The sequence below is a fragment of the Tachysurus fulvidraco genome, chromosome 5 (assembly GCF_022655615.1).
Source record: "Tachysurus fulvidraco isolate hzauxx_2018 chromosome 5, HZAU_PFXX_2.0, whole genome shotgun sequence".
NCBI lineage: Eukaryota > Metazoa > Chordata > Actinopteri > Siluriformes > Bagridae > Tachysurus > Tachysurus fulvidraco.
Window position 1 is genome coordinate 29768590 of NC_062522.1, and position 12500 is coordinate 29781089.

Below are 12500 nucleotides of genomic sequence, written 5' to 3' on the forward strand. Positions count from 1 at the left end.
ATTTGTACCTTCTTCTCATCTCCACCATCCTTTATGATTTGAACAATTTAACACAAGAGCAGTGACAGTACAGTACCTGGGGGACCGGTCTGGGATCTGGAGCTGTGTTTTGACTCTGAAATACGAATGTTTGTGGTGTAAATATAAATATTAACCAGAGTGAACGAAGATATAGACCAAATTAATAAACATCAACGCTGTTGGTTTGGTCACACCCTTATTGAGGACTGTACCGAGCATCGCACTTTACGTGTTGATATAACTAGATCGGGAAATGTGAAATAACATTATGACTAGTTTCTTAACAACTTCACACACACACACACCATTACCCTCCCCATCCCAAAAAAAGTGCTGGATAAATTCACATAAATTCAATTCAAAGTGTCTTCCAGATTCAATTTGATTGTGTAGCGCTTTTAACAATGCATCGTCTCAAAGCCACTTTACAGAACATAAGACATACAGTACAAAGGTTTAAGATTAATATGGACTTATATTAAATGCGTTTGTCATTTATCCCCAATGAGGAAGTCTGAGGTGACTGAAGTGACTGAGGTGACCTGAGTGACTGAGACAGAAAACTCGCTTAGATGAACAGAGGAAGAAACCGTGAAGGAATCAAATGTAGAAGCAACTCTGCTTTTGGTACAGCTTAGAGTCATTATTTTCCTAAAACTCGACCTCTCTATTACCTTCATGTTGTTACTGATGCATCCATCCATCACCATCCCATCCACCATCCATCCATCCATCCTCCATCTCCAGCATCCATGATCGCTTATCTATACAGAGTTACTTGGAACCTATAGCATGTACCAGTGGACTGACAGCACCAAAGCAAGGAATTCCCTGGACTTGGGGTCTCTGGACTGGAGGAGGAAACTGGAGCACCACCCAGAGGAAATCACTGAAGCCTGGGAGCATATGCAAACTCCCCACCTGGTGTGGAAGCTGATATCCAACCACTCCAACCCCCCAAAATTCTCGATAGTCTTTCTAGAATAAATTCTAGCTTCTCAAGTTCTTTTATATACTGTACCTCTTACAAAATATTTGTATGTTTTCTAGCTTTTCACACAGTCTAGAGTTCAGTTTATGGGGTTTTTACACCTGGTGTCACTCATGCGTTTTCTGGATCAGATATCGATGGTAAAAGACCAGGTCTAAATGCCCTCCGAAATGGTTTCGAGACGGATATAAATCCGATCGCTCAAACCACAACAGGACGGTGGTCTGGGACTCATTTCAGATGAAACTGGACATGGTGTAAATGCATGTGGTTGTTCAAGCCACATACGTCAGTGCTATATTCCTCCTCACAAACGGAATTTACGTCACTCGCAGGTGACTCGCGAGATCGTTCATCGCGGCAGAAACAAATATTTTTCCCACCAGTGCTAGCTCTGATCTTTCACCCAGGTGTCTCGTTGGGTCTTAAAATGCACCTTCTGCCACCAGCGAAAATGCAGCAAACAGTAAATGCTGTTTTTTGTAAGCAAACGCATACACAAACAGTGTGTTCCATTTCACATTACCCCGGAAATGAGGTAAAAATACGTATTTGCATATTGGGTGGGAGTAGAAAGATCGGATCGATGTCCGATTTGCGCAAAGACGCATTTATGTGGCCTGATGTAATGGACAGTTTTAACAAATCAGATCAGAGAACACACTGAAGTGACCCGGTGTTAAAAAGGCCTAAGTGTCCACTCACCCGCTGTTCTGAAAGAGGCGTGACGAGCTCTGCTTGGAGACGAATTGACTGTGTAGTACTCACCAGTTCATTCATGAGATCGAATTTTTCATCCCACAGAAATACTGCCCCTTTGTTGTCCTGGAGCACCTTAAGTGCTGGACGTCCGCCTCATGCTACAGGATTGAAAAGAAACATTAAGGACAAATACAACAATCGGTGTCCAAGAGTATTGTATTCATTTTGTTGATATATTGGTCTACACTTTACTTCGCTTACAGTTAGTTACCAAAGTTTGTAATGTGCTAGCATAACAATGTCCTCTTGTGACGTCAGAGCCCTGAAATCTTGATAGAACGGATTTTTTTTTAAAAGTGCTTCAGGTTCGAAGTTTCAGGTACTACAGTAATACAGTCCTGAACAATACTGAGCCAAAGAATAAAGCATTATAAAAATATACTGAGAAAGGAATACTTTCTGTAGTATAACAGCTGCCTGTATCGGTAACTGACCTGAACCCAAATAATTACTTAAGTTTGTAAAAAGGACAAAGATTATTGACAACTTTAATTAGCTGCAATTCAGTCGGCATGACACACATAATAAATCACATAAATAAGTAAATAAATACAAACAATGAGCTAGTTAAGCCCGGCTGAGCTGCTAAATTAGCAAGGAGGATGCAATGTTTTTTTTTCAATTTATTATTTATTTATTTATTTAACAATGATACTTTCACAGGCTAAGGCTTCTATCTGTGCTAGCCAGTGTCCAAGCTTTGTGTGTGGGATTTACGACGATCACTTCAAAGCTCTGCGCGGTGGATGAATGGAAGTGGATTTAATAGGATGACAGGACCTGGAAGTTACCTGCAAAGTCTAGAAGTAAACCTCCACTCGTCAGGGAGTGATGTGAAAAGGGAAAAACAACTACATTAAATACTGTATTTTAATTGCGATCCAAACTCGTGTATATTTTAAACCCCTGTCTGAGTGTAAAAAGCATTAAAGGTGCAGAAGTCAATAAAGAAATACAAGATAATAAGATGTAAAATGTCTGCTAATGTCATGGTCAAAGGCGTTGCTACGGTTTTTAGGGATGAGCGTTTAGCGTCCTGAGACTCATACACTCAACAACACAGTTTTATATTACATTTCATAGTGAATAAATGAATGACGACTGTAGAATGGCGTATACTAACAACAGTGCCAACTGCTGACCCAAAAGTTGGTACTGTTTCTGTTTAAGTTTTAAGTCTAGTTTTTTTTACCTGCATATAGGAGAAGGAACGTACGAAATAAGCGCTAAACGGACCAACGAGTTATGTTTTACACAAGTTTTTTTCTCCCAGTCGTGTCCATTTTCTATCTATGCATGGGTTGGCTTTAACCCTGATAGCAACTATTCCTCACTGCACACTCTATGTCTATTAGTAGATAGCGCTAGAAACAATGTGTCGACTCAATTTGACTCACCGCTAGCTCTAATTTTACCTGGGGCAGAGCAGGCATGAGCGGGCTGAGTATAAAGGAGTTTCCACCTATTCACTGATCCACCTATTCACCCTATCAGTGCTTTATTATTATTATTCTGTTTTTTTATTATTTTGTATTTTGGTTGTATTTCTTCATTAAGCCTTTAAAGCTCTACATTTTAGACTATGTACTAAATGTGCTGAGTGTTGTGTGTGTGTGTGTGTGTGTGTGCGTGTGTGTGTGTGTGTGGTGTGTGTGTGGTGTGTGTGTGTTTAAGTAAATAAATACCATGACTGAATGCAAATCCAGGTCGCTAGATGATCAAATACCCAATTACAGTTTGTCCGTATCGCCTGATTGTATGCTCTATACAGTGCGACAGATGCTATTTTCGATGTCGTTCAGCGTCAGAATTTGCGTGTCGATACATCACCTGACAGAAATAGAGAAGTCTGCCCGGAGACAGACTCTCTGGCCTCCCCACCTGGCTGCCACCGTATGATAACGATCCTATCGCTGAGGCCTGAGAGTGCTCTCCGATGCACCGACGCTCATGTCCGCGATCACACCAGCTACAGCGCAAAAGAGTCGCTGATCGTTAGAAGGCAGCCAGCGTCACTGGGACATAGACCGCGAGAGATGAGCTGTACCCGTTCTGGTAGGGGTGTTTCCGTGACGCGCGAGTCGTGTGGGCATCCTGGTGGTGTGTTGTGGTCCTACGGTGTACTCCGCTACGCAGTTCTTCATTCAAAATCTTTACTTAAGGACATAACTAAAGGCGCACAGCTGTATCCCCACCACATCTTATTTGCATACTTTATTCACAACCCAAGCAAAATCCCTCACTTCTCATTCTACGTAAACTTGTTGATTATTTAACTCAGGGAAGTGATTTATTTACTTATTTTTTTCCATTGTGACATTTAAACACACATTTTTGAATTCTGAGTGCCTGGTGCAAAGGGCGGTAATTTTTTTTCCTAAACATTGTAATATTAGAAACAATGTGTAAAATATTGTAAGATCGTGTATAATTGGAAATAACAATTACACAATTGGAAGAGAAGGAATATAAATCAATAATTTACAAATGGATTTGAAGAATGATTTCATCCTCTTTGCGGGGGAATTTGGGGAGGTAGGTGGTTGGGGGGGGGGGGGGGGGGTGGGGGGGGGGTTGGTCGCTAAAATTGAACCAAGCTTTCAAGATAATATGTGAAAAGGTATTTAGAAGGGCTTTCAGGCGGGGTGGGGTGGGGGAGGTCAAGGGTTGTCGTCCGCAGTTGAAGCTACCAGTTGGGTGATAACACGCGGAAATGGGTTGTGGACCCAAAGGACAATCGGCTATGACGCGTTAAAAGATAGAGTGAGAGGAAGACTAGGGTGGGGGTCGATGAGGGGTGTTTGGCGCACAGGACAGTCCGGGGCTGCTGTAATCAAACTGGGCGTGTGAGAGCAGTCGGACGTCGAATTTTGGGTGGTAATGGGGACACTGCGAGCACTTTCGGTAGCACTATATGGTCGGGTGTGGCGGGTGGGGGTCCGGGGTGCAGAGTAAAGCTGGTCAACAGTGTTTGGTGCTGGGCCGGAAATCCTCGGACGTAAGGGGGGGGAAATGGCACACAGGATGCGTCTTGAAAAAACGCGGTAGCTGTAAAAAATATAAGGAAGGGGGGTAGGTAGGGGTGATGGGGTCGGGGGTGGAGGGGTTGGGGTGATGGCAGCATGAAAGCCCAAACTGAAGGAAAAGGGATGTGGTCGGGGGTGATGGGTTGAAGAAGTGAAGGGGTGAAAGGGCCTCGTAAGAGTGATGTCGGAGAGTGTTTGGGGAGGGTGGGGTGTGGGGCAAGTGCTTTCAAGGGTGGGGGGTCTGGAGGGGGGACTTGGGGGGGGGGGGTCAGCAAAAATCCTGTTAAGGCGGGATCACGGGCTGCTAACCGCAGGCTGGCGGGCGAGCCGGAGGGTTCGCCAGAACAGCGGCTGCAACGCTAAGGAATGGGAGGGGCGGCAGTCAGTGTTTGGGAGTGCCGGGGTGGTGCGCTGGTTGATTGGTTTGGGGCTGGGGGGGAAGGGGAGCTTTGTGGTGTAGGGGTAAAGGGCACTGCCCGCGGGCGAGGAAAGACCGAGCCAGCCCCGAAGAGCGAGCGCCGACGGTCGGGTGCAAGGCAAACCACTAGAAGAGGGAAAGAAATCTGGAAAAATGAATGACTGACTCATAAATCTGGAGTCTATGAAAACCCTAATCTTATGACCTACGCGTTCGTAACCATTAGAGTAAAAATATTACCAAAAGTTGGATTTTCCTGTGTGATTTTCCCACTCTTAACAGCTTATAATATAATTCAATAGCCGTGAAGTTGACCTACAATATACTTTTGGATGAAATAAATTGTGTCACCTTCATCTCTGTGTGTGAATGGTTTTAAACTGCATTGGCGTTTTCTACACTAAAACAACAAATGTAAATCTTTATTAAGCAGCAAATGCCATCCCATCTCCTCAAACCCTCCCTCGTTTGTCCCTCAAAAAGCTGTCCTAATAACCTGGGGATGTCGATGATATGTACTTTTGGAACGACCAGCCTTCAGACGTGTCGTTTCGGCTCTGTACCCAGTTATCCTTAGTGCCCAAACTCTGCATAGAAAGCAGCATACATGCTAATTAAAACTCTCTCTTCTCTCTCTCCTCTCCTCTCTCTCTCTCTCGTCTCGGGGGGGAGGGTCCCTCTCTCTCATCCTCCTCGCTCGTCTCACTCTCTCTCTCTCTCTCAGATCGGTCTCTCTCTCTCTCTCTCTCTCACACCTCCACACACACACACACACACACACACATACACACACAACCTATACATATATTACATTATGGCTACTTTACTGCACTTCTGGACCCCAATTAGTCCCAAACCGTGACCGTTGCTTACTTAAGAAAGTAAACCCTCGGGCCTTTGGGGGGTTTGGGATGCGTAGATACGTGCGGGAGGGGATGGCGTTTACGGTGGGTAGGTGGGGGGAGTTGGGTTAACATTGTATTGCAGGTATCTATCCTATTTTTGTTTAGTTATGTTTCCTTTCTATACCTGTCTTTATCTATGTGCTGACAAGAGGCACCTGTTAATATTGGGTGGATTTATTATTTATTTATTTATTATTTGATTTATTTATTTATTTATTGCCTATACGACGTTCAACCTTTCCTTAATTGTCTCTCCTTTCTTGAAGCTCCCTCATCATCGGCCGGGCGTGAATCGAACGTGCGATTGTTCCATGATGGCACACTCATTGCTTCTGAGAGAATAGAGAACCAGATAGAAGGAGAGGAGAGAGAGAGATAGAGCGAGACAGACAGACGGAGACAGACAGAACGAGAGCGAAAGAGAGAGAGAGCTCATTAAAGACTGATGATGTTGTTTTGCCCTGTTCATCAACTTGCTTTTGTTAATATTTTCAGACTTTACAGCACCAGAATAGTTGTTCCTTCCGGTCTGTAATATCCCCTTCAATTCTCAGAGGACAGCTAGTAGAAACAATCATGGTGGATGATGACCAACCACATTAACTAGCAACTCGTTCGACGAGACAATTTGTCGAACAATTTTTTCCATCAAACGCCGCATCGATCAGTTTAGCATTGTATTAGCTTCGTTCATTTTTTAGTGAAAGATTTGAATGTTTGTACAAAGCGAGAGAGAGAGAAAGAGAGAGAGAGAGTGAGTGAGAGAGAGTGAGAGAGAGAGTGTGAGAGAGAGTGAGAGAGAGAGTGAGAGAGAAAGGAGAAAGAGAGAAAGAAAGAAACGAAGAAAGATGAAAGAAAAAAAGAAATAAAGAAAGATCGTAGAGAGAGAGCGCTGAGCGAGCGGAGAGAGAGAGAGAGAGAGAGAGAGAGAGGGAAAAGGGAGCAGAGCGAGAAAGAGAGATGAGAGAAGATAGAGAGAGTGAGAGTAGTGCGTAGAGAAAGAACGAAATAAAGAAAGAATAAAGGAGAGAGAGAGCTACGAGATAGCGATATAATAGCGATCTGAGAGAGAGAGAGAGTGAGAGAGGGAGAGAGAGCGAGAAAGAGAGAGAGAAATACAGAGGGTGAGAGAGTGAGTGAGAGAGAGAGAGAGAGAGAGAGAGAGAGTGAGTGAGTGAGTGAGAGAGTGAGATATCGTTATGTTAGAAAAAATTAAAGTCGATGTGAGAAATCGCATATTTACGTTTTCTTCTTTACTCATCTACTTTGCATGGGGGTTCTGTTCTTCGGTTTTGCTCTTCTTTCTTTCTTTCTGCTTTCTCCTTTTCTCTTCTCATCTATCTCTCTCGGTATTCTCTTCTCTCTCTTTCTTTTCTAGCTTTCTTTCTCTGCTCCCTTCTTTTGGGGGCTCTGGGGGCGGGTTTGGGTCTCTCTACTTGTCTGTTCTGTTATAGTTTCTGTTTCTTATTCTCGTGCTCTTTCTTGGTCTTGAAAAGGTGGCGTTCTTTCTTTCTCTCTCGTGCGTGTGGCTCTCTCTTCTGCCTCATCTCGGGTCTCTCTCTCTCTTTCTTTGCTCCCGCCTGGGGTTCTTTCTCGTCTCTGCTTGGTTTCTTTGCTCATTTCTTCATCTCCTTCTTTCTTCACCACACTTTTTTCTCTCTTCTCGTCTCTGCAAACGTGGTGGATCTCTCTCCCTCTCTCTCTCTCTCTCTCTCTGAGGAGGGGGGGGCTCTCTCTCTCTCTTAGAGATATATAGAGTAGATATACTTCTCTCATTCTTTTTTTTGTTTTGTCCGCGTACTTCACTAACACATAAGCAACTGGGGGGGTTGGGGGGGGGGCCGGGGTCCGGGTCGTCCTTCCCGAGGCGAGGTGGGGGGTTATGGGGGGGGGGGCTCTCTTGGGGGTCTGTCTGGGGGGTCTATGGCTGGGGGAGGCCGCTCACCTTCAGCAAAAACACCATATATGCTTTCAGTAGAAAGTTATTAAACCACATGGCTCTTTTTTTTTAGTGTTGACTTCCACCTTTTTATCAGAAGTTTTGATACAGAAGTAAAGACACACTGGTCTAACCTGTAAGCGTTTTTCTGTAGAACTGTCTTTTTTAACTGCTCCATATAAATAGACTGAGAGAAATACTCGAGTAATCATTTGTATAGTGAGCCTTTATTTCTCTGGAAGGACTTTTGTTCCATGTGGTTTCTTACATCACAAGACAACATCACAAGCTTCGAGACACTGAGAGAGAATTTAAGACGGATTGATAATTAAAAACCGATTGGTTCTTTGTGCTGCGATGTGACTGATTACAGGAAGTTCTTCCACATGTAACCATAACAGTAAGTCGAGAAATAAAAGGTTGTTATTGTAGGAATCACTTCAGGATGTGCTGGTATTGGGAAAAATAATGAACTTTCACACCAACCAAGCATTGATTATTTTCTATAACATGCATACATTTTGTCCATTTATTGTTATTTTGATTTTCTTTTTATCTAAAGGATGAATGTGTCTAGATCTGGTCACTAGAGAGGAACTAGAGCTGATGACACTCGTTTGGTCTTAACCCTCAGGCTCTCCTTGAGACATCACATGACTACACGCAACCATTCCAATTTATTTTGGCAGCTCTGAATAAAGTCGGTGTTCATCAATCGAAATTCAACCTCAAGCAAAAAAAATAATAATTTTAAAGTATCCAGACATGCGATATATGCTTTTACTTCTATTTATTTATTTATTTATTTGTTTATTTATTTATTTGTTTGTTTGTTTGTTTGTTTGTTTGTTTGTTTTTATTTTTTTATTTTATTTATTAGACTATTTGTAATTATTGCACTGTTCTGAGAGACATTTCGTGCTTTTTGTCCCTAACCCACAAGTCACAATCTCTGACTAATAGAGACTAATAGTGTACATCACCAGATGTACAAATCTTGTATCCATATTCATAAAGAGTATTAATAAAGATCGTCGTATTAAAAGGCGCACTAATCGTCACTGCATGTATTCCTTCTTCATTATTCAATTCGATTCGATCCGAATTTATCTGTATAGCACTTTTTACAATGGACATTATCTCAAAGCAGCTTTACAGAACAAAAGGTTATTAGAAAGAATGATATAAAGATTATTAGAATGCAAAATGATGAAACTATGAAAGCTTGCTGGTGTTTTTTTTTTTTTTTCCCATCATCATTTTGTTTTCTTGGTCACAAAATCATCCCTTGCTGCATTCTTTCTAAAAACGAATCTCTAAGAATTCTTTTTTCTTCAAGGCTTGTTGAAAAATCCATCATTCTTAATGTATGTCAAATAAAACACTATAGAGAAGTTTGTTTTCGTCTGTTTCCTCATTCATAGCGTTACTTCATTACTTACTTTTTTTTTTCACCCCCAAGGTCTCACCCAAGCAAAGCTCCAAGTATTCCAGAAATGGTCTACTGGTACAGTAGGCTCAAAACTTAAATTTTTAATATTTTTAAATTCTATTTTTAATATTTTTAAAGTATTAAGCTACACAGTGCAGCTGATCAAGCTGACACCGAGTGCTTGTCTGCTTCATAGCACACAGAAAGAGGAAGAAGGAGAGGAAAGTAAACGCCTCCACCCCTTCACACCATGTGTTTGTCACATCGGTTACAGCGCTGACCGTTCTCTGAAGAAGTTCTCGTAATGTGAAAGACTAAACCTCTGACCATGCACCAAATAGGTTTGATTCAAACTGCAGTATATCCTATTGGCCAGGATGAAATAAAAATCTATTGTAATATTAAATAATAACATATTCTTAATCCTGATTGGTTAGAATCTGCAATGCAAATTCACCTGTATGTTTTCTGTGCTGTTTATTCTACACGAGGTTGCCTGAAGTCTAAACCACCCCCCCCCCCTTCCCCCCACATATATGACAGTATATATCTATACTACACTACTACTTTGCAGTTCTGGAAGAAGAAGCCTTTATTTTGTGCACACTAAATGAAATAAAATAAAACAATGAACAGCGTATTTAATCTTTAAAACTTTAATGACGGAATGTCAATACTGTAACGGAAACAGGTCACAACCACCCTCGAACGTTTGACCGTTTATGCCTTGTGCAAACAGAAAGCTAAAATAAAACATACTGGAAATCTTAGTGGGTCACAACCACATTACAGAGGTGTAACAACATCCAAAATTAACTACTGCACATCAATTGTAGAACTCAAGTTGACCTCAACTTGAAGTTGCCCCTGATTGTATACTGTACATTATGTGCTATGTACAACTTTATTAAAATTATTTCATGCTGTCCGTCTGAAAACGACAGCTGCCTTCGGAGGAAAAAGGTTTATTCTTATTATTGTCAATAACTGTAATGGAAGCCATTTGTTTTCTGAAAAAAAAAAGAGACAAAAGTCCTTGCACTTAAAGACTGCACAAGGCATTAGAATTATACTGTCCAGAAGACAACATTTCTGAAAATAACCTATTTATTTATTTATTTTTCAAAATTAATCATAATTTTGAGATCACAACACTTGAAATCTTAAGTTTATGCATTTTGAAGGTTGATTGATTAAGTTAAGACAACATGAGGATTTACAAGTGCTTCTAGAGCAGGGATGGTTAAGGGCCTTGGTCTAGGGCCCAACAGTGGCAGCTTGGTGGTGCTGATGCTTAAACCCTGACACTGATCCACAACCCAGAGCCTTAACCACTTGAGCCACCACTGGTTAGATGCTTGTCGTTGCCTTGTACCCATGTGTAATGACGATAAAATCTAATCTAACAAGATAGACTTGAACACAAAATGGCAGACATGTTGGACAACCTGTCATAGGGGACAATCACCCAAATCAGCCTACAATGCATGTGGAGGAATGGAGGAAACCCCTGAAGCATGAGAGTTGAAGCAAACTCCACACACACACACACACACACACACACACACATGCAAAGCTAACAACTATTCACCGTACTCCTCTCTCCATTACGAATCACATTAATGAATTAATCCCTTTAATAAAAACGTCATTGTGTCATTGTTGATATATCTGTTTCCTCTGAGGAGATGTTTACTTGTGGAAAGAACTTCAGCTTGCAGGTAACTGGTAAATAAAGCAATAAAGACAGAATGCTTCTAGAAAAATAATAAGAGGAAAAGCCTTGTAAATAAATACAAATCGATTTAAGAAAAAAAAAAACACGATCGTTAGTACAGAGAAAATATCGGTGATGGGGAATTGCTGTGGTTCTGTATAATAAGAATAATAATTATTTTTAAAGGAAAATACTCCACTTATTTTAAAAATATACTACCCCAATATATTTACCCCAATATTTTTTTAAATAAATATACTTGTCATACTTTTATAATTAATTTCTAGTTACATTGAATTCTTGTATTTTGTATATATATATATACAGAGATAGCCCTAAACTACCATCGATGTGTGTGTGTGTGTGTGTGTGTGTGTGTGTGTGTGTGTGTACACACATTTGTTTTTTTCCTGTTAATCTCTGATCAGAAAATATATGTTGATCGAGTGAAAATCTTTAAGCTAAGCAAAATTACATTGCTTCATGTGAAACTTCGGAACTACAACTTAATCAGTTGTGAGATTCTACATGACATTATTTTTGAACAGGAAGTGGTTTAAGGCAAGACTCAATTCTGTGACCATGAATTGAGAAAAAAAAAAGATCACCTGATCATTAGTCGAGCACTTCAGAGTTCTAACCTTAAACTGAAACCTATCGTATATATACTGTATATATCCTCTATATATCCTCTATATATCCTCTATATATATCCTCTATATATCCTCTATATATATCCTCTATATATCCTCTATATATATCCTCTATATACCCTCTATATATCTATCAGAACAACACAACAGACACAATAATCTTGTCTCGGTCCAGCCGAATATCTAGATGTGTGTCAAATATCGGGAGATTTTTATCAAATTTTTGCGAGGAGTTTTTTTTGCTTCTTTCATCATCAGCTCTTGCACTTCCTGCTCGAACGTGTGTGTGCCAACACTTATAGGAGTTCAAAAGTTGCAGCCGCAAAGATAAGCCGAGTTAAGAAGTGTCTTTGTGCGAGTGGTGCAAAAAGGAAGTGACAGAGAACTTAGTGTTGTGTGTGTTTGTATTTAATAGATGAAGAAGTAATAGACTAATAGACCACTGTGGAACTCTCCTAGTGGGAAATTCACATCCATCAAGTTCAATAAATAAGGAGTTACAATAAAAGAACTCTAGTATTTAGGGTGTCTCTGGATAGATTGTTCCAGATAGTTGTGTGTGTGGTGTGTGTGGACCTTATATCAGTCAAAGGTTCTCAGGACCTTACTGTATAAGAGTATGATGAAATTTGTGCA

General features: G+C 40.9%; 1 protein-coding gene across 1 annotated transcript in view; it reads right to left on the bottom strand.

Annotated features, from left to right (window-relative positions):
- grap2b (GRB2 related adaptor protein 2b) overlaps window positions 1–9698 on the bottom strand; it is a 24841-nt gene extending 15143 nt beyond the window's left edge. The window contains exon 1 of the mRNA XM_047813878.1: window positions 9505–9698. The gene's annotated coding sequence lies outside the window, so the exon portion shown is untranslated. The remainder of the gene's footprint in view (window positions 1–9504) is intronic.
- Window positions 9699–12500: the final 2802 nt, after the last annotated feature.